General features: G+C 37.5%; 1 long non-coding RNA gene across 1 annotated transcript; it reads left to right on the forward strand.

Annotated features, from left to right (window-relative positions):
* The first annotated feature begins 2,119 nt into the window (after window positions 1–2,119).
* Window positions 2,120–16,650, forward strand: LOC134422796 (uncharacterized). Its single transcript, XR_010028944.1, has 4 exons — window positions 2,120–2,322; window positions 11,223–11,349; window positions 13,846–13,892; window positions 16,603–16,650. It is a non-coding gene; the product is annotated as an uncharacterized LOC134422796 (long non-coding RNA).
* The last annotated feature ends 435 nt before the right edge of the window (window positions 16,651–17,085 follow it).

The raw sequence follows: 17,085 nt of genomic DNA on the forward strand, positions 1-17,085 counted from the left end.
GTTTAAGTCAAGAGGAGTAGTTTAACATATAGAGAGAGAAAGAGATACAGAGATAAAAAGACATCTCTTGTTCTGTGATAATTGCAGTCCACACACTGGTCACCAGAGAGTGGAAAGAAAATGTGACAAAATCTTCTGGATGGAGAACTTTTGGATGTTGCTGGTTTGCAACTGAAGTGTACAGTAATCAAGTCCTCAAAGCCTCCTGCTGCAAATCCAGGAACCTACTCAAGTGTTGCACTGATTTTTCACTGAATACCAGCTTCAAAGAACCTTGCTGTAAATGAACAGGTAGGCATTTCAGTGGCAACAACAAAGTTGGTAGAATGCAAATAAAACAATATCTCTTCATCCTTTTTCATCAAGTCATAAATTCCTCATGCAGCCTTCAATGATAGTTACTATGTACTTTTATTATATTCACAGTTCTTGGTGCAAAACATTGGAAACCTTTTCCTTTTTGTGCATAACAAGAGCTAAGTGTCATCTTTCCATTTAGTGAAATAGCAGTGATATAAAAGCCTTTAAATTTCACAGACAAAAGTAGTAAATCAAAATAACTCTAGAGGGAAACTGTGAATATAGGATCAGATTTGGGGCACCTCAGTCAAATAAAGCTGTCAGTGAGAATCCTTCAGTTAAATGCCACCTTGTTCAGCCCCTAATTGTTTGAGACAAAAGAGACTTCTGAGGCCACAGACACTGAATGCTACAGTACCCATCCCCATAGAGGGTTAGGGTTACTGACTTCCATTTCTCCAAAACCAGCAATCCTTCAGGACTTCCTTCTCCTCTGGAATTAGTGCCCTGCCACCCAAAAAACAGCTTCTATCAAAGGTCCAGCTGTACGTGATGAATGAGCTATTCAAATGTAGAAAAAAAGCTGATATCCAGCTGAAGGTACCAAAGGAGATTTAGACTAGGTGGGATTTACATCAGAAAGATTGCACATATTTTTATGCATATATACCATTCTAAGTATTATATGGCTGAGAAGAAAAATCATGGAAATGATGAGTTTCAAAAGGTTAATAAGCAATGCTGAGAGGTTGGGCAGAGGCTTGCTGTGTTCTGAAGTTAGCAATAGTCAGACAGCAGAAACATGGAGATAAAAAAATTATAGTCTTGGAAAATCTGAGTCACTTGTTAAGAACACCAGCATTACTAATTCTTCTTGGATTTTTAGTAGTCTTTTTTAGTATTCTCATTATGAAATGGGGAATTATTCCCATGTCTTTTTTAAGATTGTTAACCTAATTTTACAGCAGATTTTCAAAGAGACTGATTTTAAATCGTATAGTAGTGAAGGACAATTTGCAATCTCATTTCATTAAGCAGATAAGACTGATAAGGGCCAATTTTGCTTGAGAAATTAATTATGCCTCCTGTCTAGAAAATGCAATCAGAAAATTAGGTCAGTAATGTGGAAGGTGATCATGTACATAGTAAAATGGCAGTAAGTGCACAATAAAGGATGTCACAAATTCCTAGCCTTTTAAAGTATCATATAAATTTAGCAAATAAGGCTTCCTTTAAGTGTTATGTGACTGCAGCATATCCTCAACATCCTGGCTTGATAGTGTTAAGACAAAACAGTAAATTTCTGCCCAGGCTAGGAAATGGATTTTTTGAGAACACATGCACAGTCATCCTGGTGTGCAGTCAGACCATGTAGGTATCTGAAACAAGAAATGGAGGTCAGAATATGTCTCCTTAAAGATGTGTCTCAGGATCCTGGGTTTGCTTGATTCTTGAGGAGGGTTCATAAAATACTTGCTGCATCCTGTCATATTCAAAATACGCATTTTAAAATATGTTAAGGCAATTCACCAAGTTAAAAGAAGTGTGGTTCAGCAGAATGCAGCTGACAACTCACCCACGGCTTTGTCATTCTGATAACCACCACTCTGACCTTCATAGCTCACCATGAAGCTGTAAAACAGTCACAAATTGTGGCTTAAGTGCTGCCTGAATTGGGACACAGCCAAGGCAGCTAAAGGAGGAAATTCCTAGGTAGTTAAATATAAATTAATAGTGTTTTGCAACCAGCCCCAGATCAGTTCAGGAGGTTAAAACCACCAACATGCCAGTAAGCATTCACTATCAAAGCAAAATAAAACCAAGAAAGGTCATCAGGAATCATAACAACAAACATGCATCTTTCTACTGAGATTTCCACCTGCTGATATTGGAACAGGGACTGTTTACTCTTACTGGAAGTACAGCTGTGAATAATGGTGTTTTATTTTCTAAACATCCCTATCAGCAAGGAAGTTAAATTCTTTGCTTCTTGATAATGAGACACAGCTCCTGGCAAATGAGGTAAGAGTTTCTGTAGACAGAACAAGGAGGAAATATTCTCAATTTCCCTGGTGAGGTTTGGAGGTGGGATAGGGGACACAGAGGTTTGCTACAATTTGTGAAATATGTTTGCATTATAGTTCTTTTCACTAGAAGGAGCGAAGACAGATTTTCTGTTTTAATGTGATCTCACAAAGAGGGTCCAAGAAGACCATTGAGAGGCAATCCTTTAACCAAGGAATTGATCATCAAATGGCTCATCGTACTATTGATACCAAGCAGATTGTTTCTGAGATACCAGCAGACCTGCAAAGCAATTCCTTGATAAGCAAACCCAAAACTCAGGTGCTAAACTGCTGAAACAACTGCATCTGACTAAGTCATCCTTGCCAAACTGTGTTAGCAGAGGAGGAGAGAGCTCAAGTATCCATCATCCAGCTATCAAAGACAGACAAAATTTCCAAATGGAAAAAAATTACTAAACCCAGAAGTTTCTAGTCTAAGAACATTTACAATCTGCCAGGATATTCAAAACAACCACAAAAAAAAAATTCTATACTGCCTTATTCACATTTGTTCTGAGCAATATTTACGTTAGGACAAAAACTGAGATGCCTCATATTGGTCAAATGATTCCCTAATGGATCATGACAAATGCTAAATATTAGAAGTGGCTTTTGAAACCTTTCATTACATCAGTTTATTGATTTGCATTTATTCCTGCTTAGAGATACACTTTCATCTTAATCACATACTGTTGCTCTAAAATTATCTGATTGCTACAAATAGTGACTAAATTGGCTGTATCAGTAAGAACTGCAGGGCAGTAATTCCCTTTTCTCATTTGCAAACCTTGTACTTTCTTGAACCCTTGTTTTTTGATATGACAATACAAGGCATACATGGGAGATCATTAGGATCCTTCAGGGTGTGGGTTGATTCTTTTTCATGTGCAGTTTTATGTGTTGCTTTGTACAAGTACAGCCCTTAGGAGTGAGGGAAGATGAACAGAATAATAGCAATGTGATTATAGAGCAGTGTATCACTGAGCATGTTCTTCCTATAAACCCATGAATGTGAAAGCATTCCCTTCAAGGATTTATAGGAAGCTTCATGTAGCAGTTCTGTACCCATTTATCTGGATAATGAATAGCAGATTAAACATTTTTAAACATATGTTTTAAAGTTAAATTTGATGTTTCAGAGCTAAGGGTTCTGAATCTCCTTTATGATTATATAAAGTATCCATTTTTTGTACTACCATAGACCCAAATTTTTAAAAGGCCAGAGGAGACAGATATTGCCATTACTGACTGAATCTTGCCTGTTCAGGCTGGGGTAATTTGTAGTAAGTGGGCTTAATCAGGAGTGGAAGTACAGTTCTATACATAAAAATAACAATGTAATTTTCTCTTATTTTAAATATATGGGACAGAATCTTCTCTTTTATCACTTACCTCTTTAGTATTTGGGGACATAAGAACAAGCATCTTACAAATTGTACTAAATTAACTGCTTTTAACTTCATAGTAGCTCCTTTTCTCTTCTTCCATTCTCCAGGATGGAGACCATGGAAAAACAAACTTCTTGATGAAGAAGTCTTTCATCAAGTATTCTTTTTGATCAGTTTGCTCAAGTAAAATTAAATAAAGAAATAATTTCCTTCAAATTATTCCAACTTATTTTATTTATTTATTCCTCAAGCGATGCTTGATACCCCAAATTTGTCAAAAACTAAATCATGTGGAAACGTCCTTAAAAAGATGCTTGAACTTGGTCAGTCCTGAAGTGGTCAGGTAGTTGGACTGTATGATCATTTTATGCCCCTTCCAGTTTCTGTTTCATTCTGTTCTATTCTACTGAAATATTCTATTCTGTCCTGTTCTGATATATCCTGATAAGTGGGAAAGTTCATTTGGTTTTCTGATGGTTTTTTGACCTCTGATTCTCCTCTTATAATTTTTCATGCTCCAAAGTAAAACAACTTCGTTGTTATTCTTAAAGTGTACCATAAAATATAAATCTAAAGTCCATTTCAAAGCAGTGGGAAGCTTTTAAGTAACATCAAGAGGTTTTAGGCTACAAACAAAGTAAATACCATCTGGTTAGCAGAAAAAGCCGCCCCAGAATAGCCAACGAGTACATTTCAAATAAACAGTTCTCTCCCTGAGCCATGCCACCACAGCTAGAGATTGATACAGATACAAAAACACACCATTGCTCCAGATAAATAATAAAAAGTTACCTGAATGTCTTATCATCTAAAAGTGAGGAAAAATAAGTTTTATGATATGCCAAAGTAAACTAAATGAAATTAGAGTAAGACAACAACTTAGGCAAGCAAATCTAATTTTAGAAAAGCTTCATGTTTCCATAACATTATTTTTTCCCTAGAATCAGACTTATCTCAAAGCGTAGTAGGAGCTTTAGACTCAACAACAAACCACAGCCAGAAGCAGGAATTCAGCCTCAAGGCTTTCAACTAAGTGAAAGTGTTCGAATTTCCTGGCAGAAGATAATTTTTTGATGAAGAAATAAATTCACATTAATGAAAAGGAAGAACACTCATTTATGATGTGGAGAGGTATCTCTGTGGAAAGACTTAATTAAGAATGATCTAATTTTTTGTAAGTAGTTCTCACAGTGCTGGCTTACCACAAGTAATATCTGTGCTAGAGAAATCTGGTAAACAAGTTTATATCCTTAATTAGAATATAATATTATGATGGGCAGCCATGTAACCATTCAGCTCTTACTAAATTAATACAATCTGTATAGATATAGGCTTGAGCCAAGCAGAAGAACTACCTGTGAAATCTCAGTAAGCCAGTTACTCTTGATAAACAGCAGGATTTGATAAGCAGAGAGCTAATGGAAGATAATGATATTTTCAGTAATTTCAATAGTGGAGTTTCACTGGAGAGGAGAAAGAAGAACAAGAAGGTGCTTGGAGAGGAACCAGAGTGTCAAAGCCTGAGAGCAAAGGGGAATTCACATGCAGTACATGTCAACACACTGGTTTTCTTTGGCTTTGTTTCCTGAAGGGCAGAGGGCTAGATTTCTAAGTCAAAGGAAGTGTTCAGGTTCAGTGAGGAACCCCTACAGAACAGGACTGACCAAGCAAATTTCAGATGCAAGGATTTAGTAATGATTGTGGAGCCCACGTGCCTCTGAAGGTCCAGGGGCAGAGACCGAACATCTGTGAGCCCCAGATTTGTGACCACTCTCTCCAGGTACAGGTGCTTGATGAGAAAGTTTGGCTTTATGGACTCAGAACACAAAGTGGCCTAAGGGTTCTTAGAGGCCAGCAACACAAATTTGTACATAGGTATAAGTGAGAGCAAGCACAGAAAGTGTGAGTCTGGCTTCTGACTTTTAAATTAGTAACTGGCCTTCTTCAGCAGCTTGTGAGTAACACTATAGGTTGCAAAAATAAAAGAGAAGAGGTTATTTATTTAAAATCTCCAATTAGTAGCAAAACAATTAATAGCATTTTAACATTCTGCTTGCCTGAAGTCACAGCTGGTTAATAGTAAACCAAGGAGTTATGCATCAAACTTCTACTTTCTAGCTCAGGGAACTGGGCTAGGCAGGGCTGGTTACTTAGTACATGTAAAACAGTAAAAACCATTTTCCTTCCAGAAGTAAAATGAAAACAAGTAAAATGAAAAAAGAAGTACAGAATTAATCCATAATACTAGCACTGTGCAGCACTGCAGTGGAAACAAGACAGCCATTGAATAGCCTGATTTGGGTTAGAAAAGTAACCCAAATGGATCCTAAATGGATGAGTCTGTAAGGCTGCTGGACAAGTCCCATTAATGCTGAAATTTGCCAAAGTAATCAATTATCCAGACCTTTATAAGAGGACATTTCCTCCCATCCTGAGTAATAGCTTTGATTTTACTTTCCTTTTTAACTTTCATTTGCCAGTGTGAGATCAGAGTTGTTTCTTTCTGAGTTACTCAGCCTGTAGGATGAAGGGGAAACATTCAGTCCTTACTGCTGTGGGTCCTGCTGCACCTGAGCTGTACCAAGGAGTGAAAACTGACAGTGAACCTCCCTGTTTCATTTTGAATACTTCCCAGACTTTGGTTTATTTTTCAAGAAAATCAGTTTTTCCTATATTTTTTCTTAGCTTTCACAGCTCATTATCCCCTCCCTACTGAGGTCTTCTGAAGATCTTCCATTATCTCTGATAAAAGCTGATAAGGAATTATTTAGGAAAATATGTTACTGTTTCCTCACATCTAGAAAAATCTAGATAGCTCTGCCTTGCTACCACAGAAGATAAAGAATTTGAAAAGAATTAAGTAAGGATAAGAATTAAGGGGTTGGACTGAAAAATATGAATTTGGAGGGAATGCTGTAAATGAATCAGACCTGGCTAAGCAGAAATTAAGTGGGAGATGAAGTTATATTCTACATGAGCAGAAATACCAAAATAAGAAAGAAAATGTTAAGAGTGAAGCCCAAGGAGACAAAACTGGTGCTGACTGGACTAGATTGAGCAATAGGAAGTATCAGAAGAATGCAGTAAAATGAGAGGTGGGCGGCTGTGATGCATTCTGGTGCTGATGCAACACTGAACAGGAGAGCCAAACCTGACAGCCCAGTTCAACTGCTCAAATTTAATTTCAGTGGTTTTTTTCAGTTTATTTAATTAAGAGAAAATATTTTTTACCTAATGTTTCCCACTTTCTGAAAACAAACATTAGCAGTTTTTTTTAAATCTACTTCTTAAATAAAAACAGCTACATCCTAAATTAGAAATATAAAATCACCCATAACAATATTATACTTTTAGATTGATTACAGAACTTCTATTTTTTTATAAGAGCTTATCTATTTTAAATTGGCTATTTGTTGTTCATTGAGTACATTACTGTGAAATATTTTTCCTTGGCAGCTCTGTTTTTCAGATGTGTTGATTGATTGATCACAATGAATGAAATCATGGGGCTTTAATTTAACTGAACTGTTAAGTCTCTGGGACTGAACATCCCATGACAACATCATACTTCATACAGATCAATGAGTAATAATTCTTTTTAAAATTCCATACTTGAATGAAATAAATAAAAATGGAAAACACATGGCTGCATGAAACCACTGACTCTTTTATGATACCTTCAATGATCAAAGGCCAGGAAAAGTTGCTGTTTTCAAATCACATTTCCATGTTTTGCTTTGAAAAAAAAATTTTGATAATTTGAATGTGAAAGCAGAATATCCCAGCAAGGCCAGTACAGTAAAAGTCACAGGAAGAGGAGCAGATATCATAAGCAATGTACAGTATTAAAAGAGAAAAGGCCAAAGGGACTCAGAGGTTTGTAAGATCACTGAGCACAGTGTCCTTTGTTTACCAGAACCTCCTCTTTGATTAAATTCATTGTGGTCTTTTAGTCAGCTGTTTACAGCAAGTAATATTTAATGTTTTGCTTAAGTTCTCTGTGCTTGGTTTTGGTGAGGCATATTGACAACAGAATAAATTGTGGAGGTAAATTGCTGAGGCCCTCAGCAATTAGTTATGTAGCAGTTTAGCTATATTCAGAGTCACATGTGAATGGAATGCATCAATATCCATGAGTTGTTAACACCTTCATAAAATGTATGTTATCTTTTTTGGGAGCAGATAAATTGTAGCTGAATCCATGAAGAGAGAAAAGTTTTCCTAACTGAGCCAACGTTAAAAAAAATAAAATCAAATAAACACTCTAATAGTAATAGGTTGTGGGACTGTCTTCTTTTTGAAAATTCAGCAATGACCCAAAACATAATGATCCAAACAAATGGTCCTGCTAATGCCTCATCATCTTGAGCAAACATCAAATTAGTCTGCACTGTCTATAAAGAGGACCCCTAATTGCAGACAGAATTGGTGCTGGGACACGTGGTGACAATCTTCTGTTGTGCATGGCAAAGCCCTCTTGTCACAGACTGCCACACTGTCACACAGCTGAGTCAGAATTTCAGGTTAACCACCGCAGGTTCAGACTTGCTAACAGAAAAAAAAATCTATTAAAAATACTAAATTCTGTTAAAGAACTATTTTCCTTAGAATTAGTGGTTTTCTGAGTCAGAGGGAAAATGAGTTACAGATTGGAGCACAGAATCTAACCATGCAGGCAGCATCACCATTTGCTAAAGGAGCAATTAAGTTATTTACCATTGCACAATTAAGCCCTCAGTAAAACAGAGGAAAATCGTGTTACATTTCCCTAGAATGTTTCTGGGGACAAGCTGTACCCAAGAGCCTTGCTGGTGCAAAGGCAAAAGAGGGAAGCTATGATTAAAACTTGCTTCATTGAAATACGAGCAAAGTCAGCCATGCTGCTGAATTTCAGGTGTGGATACAGGCAATAAAATAGGGCCTACAGAAATAATTTAGTTTAACAATGCAGGACATCAACAACAACTTTTTAACAGCAGAAATTTAGGCAGCGAATCAGCAATAAAATTATTATAGCTTGTGGGTCATATTCATTTAAATGAGAAATTATGGGCATGTAGAATCTGTATTTCACTCTATTGTTGAAAGAAAAAAACTTGCTTGACATATTTCTGTACAGGATTCAAGAACTTAATCAGCTATTCTCTAGAAAAATCATACTCCAAGCTAACGGATATGGGCTAATGAGAACAATTCTGTAGCAGAGTATTTTGTTACATTTTTCATGCTTTCATACATAATCACAATGAGGTGGCTATATGCTAGTGACTTTTTATAAACTACAAGATTGAAGTATATCATTTTTGGCTAGATTTAGGACCAGGTTTTTCCCAAGGAAAGTGTTCCAGCTGTGCAGTTCAATTTCCCCTTCCCTGGGCTGGCATCCATCTCCCAGCACTGGGTGGGTTTCCCTCACCCATTCCAAAGGTGCTCATTCAGTACCACCATTTCCAGCACCATCTGTGACTCTCATTTATTAATGAAAGTATTTTCTTCAATTAAATCTTCTCGGCTCAGAAAATAAGAAAATCCTTCTACCTGCTTTGCAGCATAAGAATTCTTAGCAAAAGGGTGGGAGAGTGCAGGAATAGAAAATCAGGAGTGATACAAGTGTGGGAACTGCACCTTGTGCTTGATTTGAATGTCAGCAGTGCTACAGGGTTCTGTGCAGACTCAGCATTTAGATCAGCTAGGTTACATCCAGCTGTAAAGCAGAGCTGCCTCTAGATCCCTCCCTCTGGATGTTCAAGTCAAGCACTTTTGACCACTTAGGACCCTGCTCAAGTTCTCCTGGTGACCAGTTAGACATAGCAGAAAGAAAAGTTACAAATCTGGGGAAAACTGTAATAGTAAGAAGCAATCGGGGTTTTGTTTTGTAGGAGAACTCAGGCTTCAAGATAAAAAAAAAAAAAAAAAAAAAAAGAGAGAGAGAGAGAGAAAGAAAAAAAAAGCAGCACCAAAAATCACTTCTACCAAGCAATACACCAAACCCCCTCCCCCTTTGAGAAAACTGATCTAAAAATAGAGGTCAAAAATACATTACTTGCTTTAGTAACCTTTAAGGGGTATTTCTTCATTAAATATTATACCTAAATCAGCTCACATTTGCAATTATGCTGATATATAGTTAATTAAAGCTCAAAGTCATGCTACTACATATTTTTCCCATGTGTATGGTGTTGACAGGAGCATATCTGCATCAGAAATTTGATTCCTGCCTTTTCTCCAGTGGGCTTGAATCTGACTGAGTAATTCACTCAGGAAGGAATTAAAATTCTAACACAGCATCAGTTTTTTCTACAGCCAGACACTGTTACAGCTGACATTCATATTTCATGCTGCTTGTCTTCTTGTACTTCACACAAAACCTTATTCTTAGAATGCAAGAGCCCTAAACACTTGAATCACATTGAGGATGTTGTGAATCAGACTCTCAGCAGAGAGCCTGATTGCATTTGGAAAGGAGTAATTCCAACAGGTTTGAGCAGCTGTGGTCTACATCTCCTCCTTTTCCCTGGAATTCTGATGAAATGTCACAGAGTGCACTGTGCCTGGTGCTCTGCACTGAGCACAGAATTAACCTCCACCAGGGCTCACAGCTCAGCAGGCTGAGATTTTGCTGTCTCCAACACTTTACCATGAGACATGAAAGCAGGATCAGGACCCTTCATCAATAAATGCAAACAGTGCTCACCTCCTGCTTCTGAACCTCCTGCCAAAAGAACTGCAGGTCATCTGGGTCAGACACTTGTCTGGTTTTGTCCTTTCTGCAGGGAAAAAGTTACATCCAATGCTTTGCCTTGGCCACAAACTAATAAGAGAGCAAACAGTTCCCATGGATCATCTGACTCAGCCATTTTTATTTTGTTTAAATGTCCAGATTGCCTGCTTGTGATCACTTCAGACATAGTCATTGAGACAGCCTCAGAATAAATACTGTACTTCTTATTTAACAAATTCATTTACTTGACTATTTCTTTGTTGCAGTTCAGTACTGAACACACTATCCATCTTTACCTGATTTTTTTCTTAAAAAATTACCCCCTCTTGATAACAGTAACAAGCAATGTTGAGGCATGAAAGCATTTTTGATTCTACCTCAGTATTTATTTCAATGGATGTTAAATAGTTCTGATCATCACCTGCCTACTGAAGTAATCAGTGTGACAGCTGGCTCTAGAATAGCTGGTTGAATTTAAGGAAATTCAATTGTTTCTTTAAAAGAAGTGTGTCTCTTATTGTTTGCCTATCCAAAGCTAAAAATGTTCTTCTTTCTAATGAAATCTCCATCATTTCTTGGATGATCAAGAAATGGTACATGTAAGAGCTACAGCAGCCTTTTTTACAATGCAGTTCATTCTTCCATTAACTCCTCTGTCTCCATAAGTGGCACTTAATTCTGCTGAGAGCTGATGAGAAGTTCGTCTTCTGTGAAATTATTTCTGACCAAGGTTTTTTTTTTTTGAAGGAGGAGAGAATAAAATCCTTAATAACAGCCTCAGTGAAGCCTCTTTTCCCATGAAGGTTCTTTAGAGCCCACAAGAATACACAACTACCAAGACATCAAACTGCCTGGATTGTGGTGTGGATTTCTTGTGAGTTTCTGTGGCAATCACTTAGAGATTCCTTATTTATTTTCTTTGAGGGGGAAATTCTCCAAACTGACTATTCACTATCTACCTGAAAACAGCACCACAAAATTCTGAGAGATTAGGCATGAGCTCAACCTTATTTTGACTATACCTGAGCAGAATCTCAAATCTCCACTAGCAGCACAGGACCAAGCAATAGGCACAAAATCTCCAAAGAAGTCTTACCAGAAAAATTGAAAGTAGTCTCACTTTCAAAAGGGGTCAAGTAAACCAAAGACCTGGCTTTCATCACAGTTGATAGCAATAAAGCAGTGAAATCATTGAAACACTTGAAAAACAAGCTAGTAATTTGCCAGAGCCATTCCAGGGAGAAAGATCCTGTATATTTACTAAAACAGGGTTTGCAATATGCGCAAACTGTTTTATCCCTGTTCCCAGTTCTGGGAAGTCAAATTGCAGTGCATTGTGTGGGAACTCACTGAGCTGAGGAGCACGAGGGAGGTCCCTGCTGGGAGGATTTTGTTGGCCAACAAAAACTGCACCTTTCGGATTCCAGCCCAACCTGTTTGGGGCCAGTGTTGCTTTGCAGGTTCCGCAGAGCAGAGCCCTTGTGTGAGCTGAGATTTCCTGCCACAGCTGAAAACAGACTATCCAATTACAACATCAGTATCTTGGCTAATAATTAATCTTTATCATGAGCTCCTGTTTTGACCTTGTCAAAAAATATAGAGAAAAATCTGATTAAAGAACAGGTATGGACATAGGATTGGGGTTTATTTTTTTCCAACAAAAAATGCATGCCATTTTCAAGAATTATTAGAAATATCACCTTTAAACACAGCAGAAGACTCATCTTGACAGATGCAGCAGCACTGTAAATTATTGGCAAGATTGATATAAAAGAAGATGATGGGTAAATTGAGAAATAATATTCTGATATTGCAGCCTATATTAGTCTTGGAGATAAATGATGCATATCAAGAATTCTTATGCTTTGTTGAAGAGCTGGGAGAGAGAAATTGTGTAGGTAGCAAAACTGTTGATAAGGAAATGGGGAAAAGAGCCAGCCTAGAATAATCACTGTTCACCTGCCAGAAGACAAAACAGTATATTCCTAGGCCAAATACATCATCCTGCCTTTCTCAAAGGATTTGTAAGAATTGCTTTAGGATAAAGCTGTTCCTCTCTGATTTCTGTTCAAATACATTTTTTTTTAATTTTATGAAGTGATAAATCTGAAAAAGAAAAAAAATCATTCCCAAAGGAAAGAGAAGAGGGATTGAAGGACAAGTGACCACATTAATAGGATAGGAGTGATGCAAGGTGGTGTTTAACTGAAGAGTAACAGAGACAGGAAGGTTACAGAATTTTGGTAAGGAGGGACATGGGTGGCAATAATGAAGACTATTATGGGAATAATAGTCCAGCTTCACTCTTCCCTATGTTCCAATGTTGAATAGAAAGGAATGTATGAAAATCTAAAAGAAGTTTAATATCTGTATTTACCTGAAAGACATTAAACAAGCATTTAATGTTCTTTTGAGAAGCAAGAGGAATGCAGACATTAATTTTTCAAACAACACATGTTTTCATGATTATGAAATAGCAACAAGGGCCCAGGCAAAGTACTTTTCCAACTGTTTCTTTATGCCTAGATTTTGGCTGCAGAATAACACAAAAAAAAATTGAACAAAAAATTTATAAATTGTTTAGATGAAGATTATTATTTTCCATTGTAGTCAATTCATGGACAGCCCTGTGTTTGGACATGTGGATGTGGCTTCCACTGGACACCAGAAGACACATTCAGACACATTCACCTGTCTCATCCCATAAGCAGAGCTGGCTGAGTTACCAGCAATGCCAGATTTGCAGACTGATTTAGTCACATCCATGGCTTTAGCTGCTGTCCCTGGGAACTTTCTGACCCTATTTGAGGCACAGGCTGAAAGTCAGGACTCATGGAAATCATAGACAGAACCTCCATTGACTTCAGCAGGATTGCACTCAGGCAGATAAATGAATGGCTGTTCACCCACAGGCAAAACACAGAGCAGTCTGTATGTCTGTCACTGCAGCAGAGCATGGAAGGAATAATGCTGGCAAGATGTAGGCCTAAATTTAGTGCAGCTTAGAAAACCTTCATTGAAAAGTGAGGAAAAACCCAGAAATTATTGTGGAATTAATCTGATGGTAACTGAAGTATATAAGTACCTAGAAATAAAAATAATTGAAAGAAGATCGAAGACAAATTGTGTCTGTACAGTCACTGTACTGAAAATGTATCCTGACTTATGTCCAGGAGCTGTTGGTCCTGGAACCAAGGTGAGGAATGCACTGTCACTGTAAAAATGAAGAAATCACTACAGCGTATTCAAGGTGTTAAACAATACTTACAATCCAGTAAGGATCCATAATACTAAGCACAAACAGTTTCATTTTATTTGATTTTAAAGCAGAGGCTTTTTCCATTACTTACTTGAGCAACATCTTTTGCAGATGATGGCAGCTCAGCGACACTTGGCTCTTGCAAAGGGACAATCTCTGTAAGTTTAAGAATGTTGCAGAAAAGTGGTTTTCTTTCTTTTCCTTTTTTTTTCCTTAAGAAAGAACTGGGAAATGAGGGAAGTGAGTAAAATTTTTAACATTAGCAGATTGTTTGCTTTTATGTAAACAGCCTCGAGGGATTAGTTGAGATGCAGTATTCAAACAAACAGATTTGGTTTCATAATAAATGGGCTTTTAAATTATTCTGACATATTCAATCACACAAACAAGTTTTTTCCCCAATTGAGAAAAGCTTCTCTGAGTTTTTTCAATTAATTTGCCTTACATCAGCAAATAACCTTACTCTTCTCCTCAGAAAACTTACTTGCTTTTGTCTTGAGTCTTGTGATCTCATTTTCATTTACACGAGCCAATCCTATCCTTTGGATTTAGAGATTTCTAAACAGTTCATGGTAATCTTGATAATGTATTTGTGATGTATTGAATCCAGTCCTAATGAAGGTTTGTTTTAAAGAAATGTAAACAGGGACTTGTTCTCATCTAATGCAATTTGGCAGCAGAGTCTCCTACAGAGAGGAAATGAGCTGTCCCATGGTTAGTGTCCTGGTCTGGAACTCAGAAATTCCTGATCTCCTCTGTTCTACTGTAGATTTCCTGAATGACCTTAAACAAATTTCTCTCTAGTTTTGATCCCCCTGTATAAAATGAAATAATAATAATAATAATAATAATACCTGTTTCCTGGTTAACAGATGAAGGAAAATTAAACACAGCTGAAAAGCGCTCGAAGTCTCTCAGCCCAGTTTGTGATTGCTCCATAACAGAGATCCAATCTTGAGAGACACATACTTTGTTCCATTCTAGACTTTGGTCCATGTCCATGAATGATGAGTTTTTGGGATGTTTTTAACATTTCTAATCCCAGCTTCAAAGCCTCTTTGTCTGTTAGATCTGTTAGCCATGTACCAAAGGCTGTACATACAGTTACTGCCAACAGAGTTCACAATTATAGTGGAAAGTGATGACTCAGACCAAAGGTCAATATTCCAATCACAGAATACCAGGCTGGAAGGGATTTTAAGGATCATCTGGTCCAACTTTTTTGTGGCAAAACACAGTGTAGACAAGATAGCCTAGCACCCTGTCCTATTAAATCATAAACTGTCCAAATTTAATTAAAAGTCCTAGGTAATTATTTATATTGCTTTCCCTTTAAGCTGTTACCTAGTTTAGATAACACGTAATTAGACAAAGTAGGAAGATAGAAATTTATACTGTTTCCTGTTACAGGCACTGAGAGAAAAAAAATCTCAGTTAGTTATGGTAGAATAGTTACATTATTCTATTGACATTTTATGAAAAATGAAGTTGGACCAGTTAAAGAGAAGACATTGGAAATATATTGGAAAAAGTATCATATTTTTACTCCCTCTGTACCATGTTTGGCCTCCTAGTCAGGATTTCACTTTTGTCTAAAAGCGGAAATAGGAAATAAAGCAGAAACTGATAGACTTATTGAGTTACAGTAGCATAACCATAGGGGAAAAAATAAATAAACTAATCGTGGGATTTACTTTGGGGATAGAAAGTTTGAGAAGTAGGACTGAGGAAATCATAACTAAGGAGGAGATGATAAATTGGTATTACTACATTGCCTTGCCAGTTGTAGTTGTAAATGTCACAGCACCACTTTGAGCAAAGCTGTGGGAATAGGAAGGCAGAGGAACAGTGGATAATGCTGCATCAGGGCCTCTTCTCTTACAAACCAAGTGTGTACACAACTAGAGTTAGAGCTGTGAAACCAAGGCTTGCCAGAGTTTAGCTCTGCAGCCAGATTAGCAGAGCCATCAGACAGGCAGTGCTGTGCCCCTGCTCTGGGGACACACCAGACACAAGCAGTGCCTGCAAACATTTCTGTGTGATCATAAAGCCAGCACAACAAACACACCTGCTTAGACAAATTTCACTGCCTTACAGTATAAGATTCTTTTCGCTGACTAGTTTCTCCTTCTTTCATTTACAAAAGCTTTCCCAGAAAGTGCAGCAACTCACTTATTCGCTATTTTCCACAGAGCTGAGTTTTGTTTTGCTTCAGTGACATTCCAAGCCCCATTTGCTGTTCAGAAAACCTCAGTGTGATCCGACACGCTGTACTTGGAGACTGACATGAGTGGGTCGGACAGGAACTCTTCCAAAGTGTAATTGAGACAGTTACATTTTGCAGTGTAGCCTTTTCAAAGATATGCAGCATTGAGTAAAGGAAAAAAAAAATTTGCTAATTTACCAAAAGCAACCCCTGAATTGACCCTAATCACATACCTAGCCTACCCAAAACATCACCTTCTAACTTTACCACATTCTTCATATGAGCTACTCTTGGCAGCTCTGTTTACCTAATCAAAGCTGTGTTTACTGGGTAACTGCTTTAACATTGTTCCTGTGACAGCAATGCAAAATAATAGTAGTTGTATGTGTTTAATTTGGTGGTCAGCATGTCAAATGACAGCTTGAAATGACAAAGTGCTTGAAGAGGAAGGGAAAGAAGAGAGGGAGAGTGCCCTCATAGCCAGCACCTAAGTGAGCTATTTCCATTTCCCCAATGCCACAGCAGACAAAGAAAATTAGAGTTATTTAATTTGTGTGTGGACAAACAAGAATGGAATTTTTTTAATTCTTATTTTCCATCTGAGAGCCAAACACTACTGACGCAGATGCAGCAGAAACCACAGCCTTTGCTTTGCTCCACAGGAGAGGCAGCATGGGCCTCCAATCCCACCTTGGACTCCTTTCTGCAGCAACCAAAGGTCATCTCTCTAAATCCTGTTTGTGTTGGGTAGTTTCTAACAACATTATTTCCATTTCTATTCTTTACCACATTATTGTAAGACAAACATGAAAAATTATTTCCCTGTCTTTCATATGCTGTCTGCTTCTCCACATGGTGTTTTACCTTCACTTGAGACGCAGCTGATCTGGAGATCCCAATGGAAGATTTTGAAGCTCATACTGTCTGGAAATTGTAATTTTGATGATGACATAAAATATGAAGTCCTGGTCCAGAAAAACCACTGATTTTAACGGGTTTGAAATCTGTCATTATGTCCTGATCTAAACCACCTGCTCACATTAAATAGTGACAAGTGAACACGATCCTGAAACAGAACAGTGCATCACCTGTAGCTCTATTTCTATACCCAATCAAAGGAAATTATGAATTCCCAAATAATATCA

Source organism: Melospiza melodia, chromosome 11 (assembly GCF_035770615.1).
Source record: "Melospiza melodia melodia isolate bMelMel2 chromosome 11, bMelMel2.pri, whole genome shotgun sequence".
Taxonomy (NCBI): Eukaryota; Metazoa; Chordata; class Aves; order Passeriformes; family Passerellidae; genus Melospiza; species Melospiza melodia.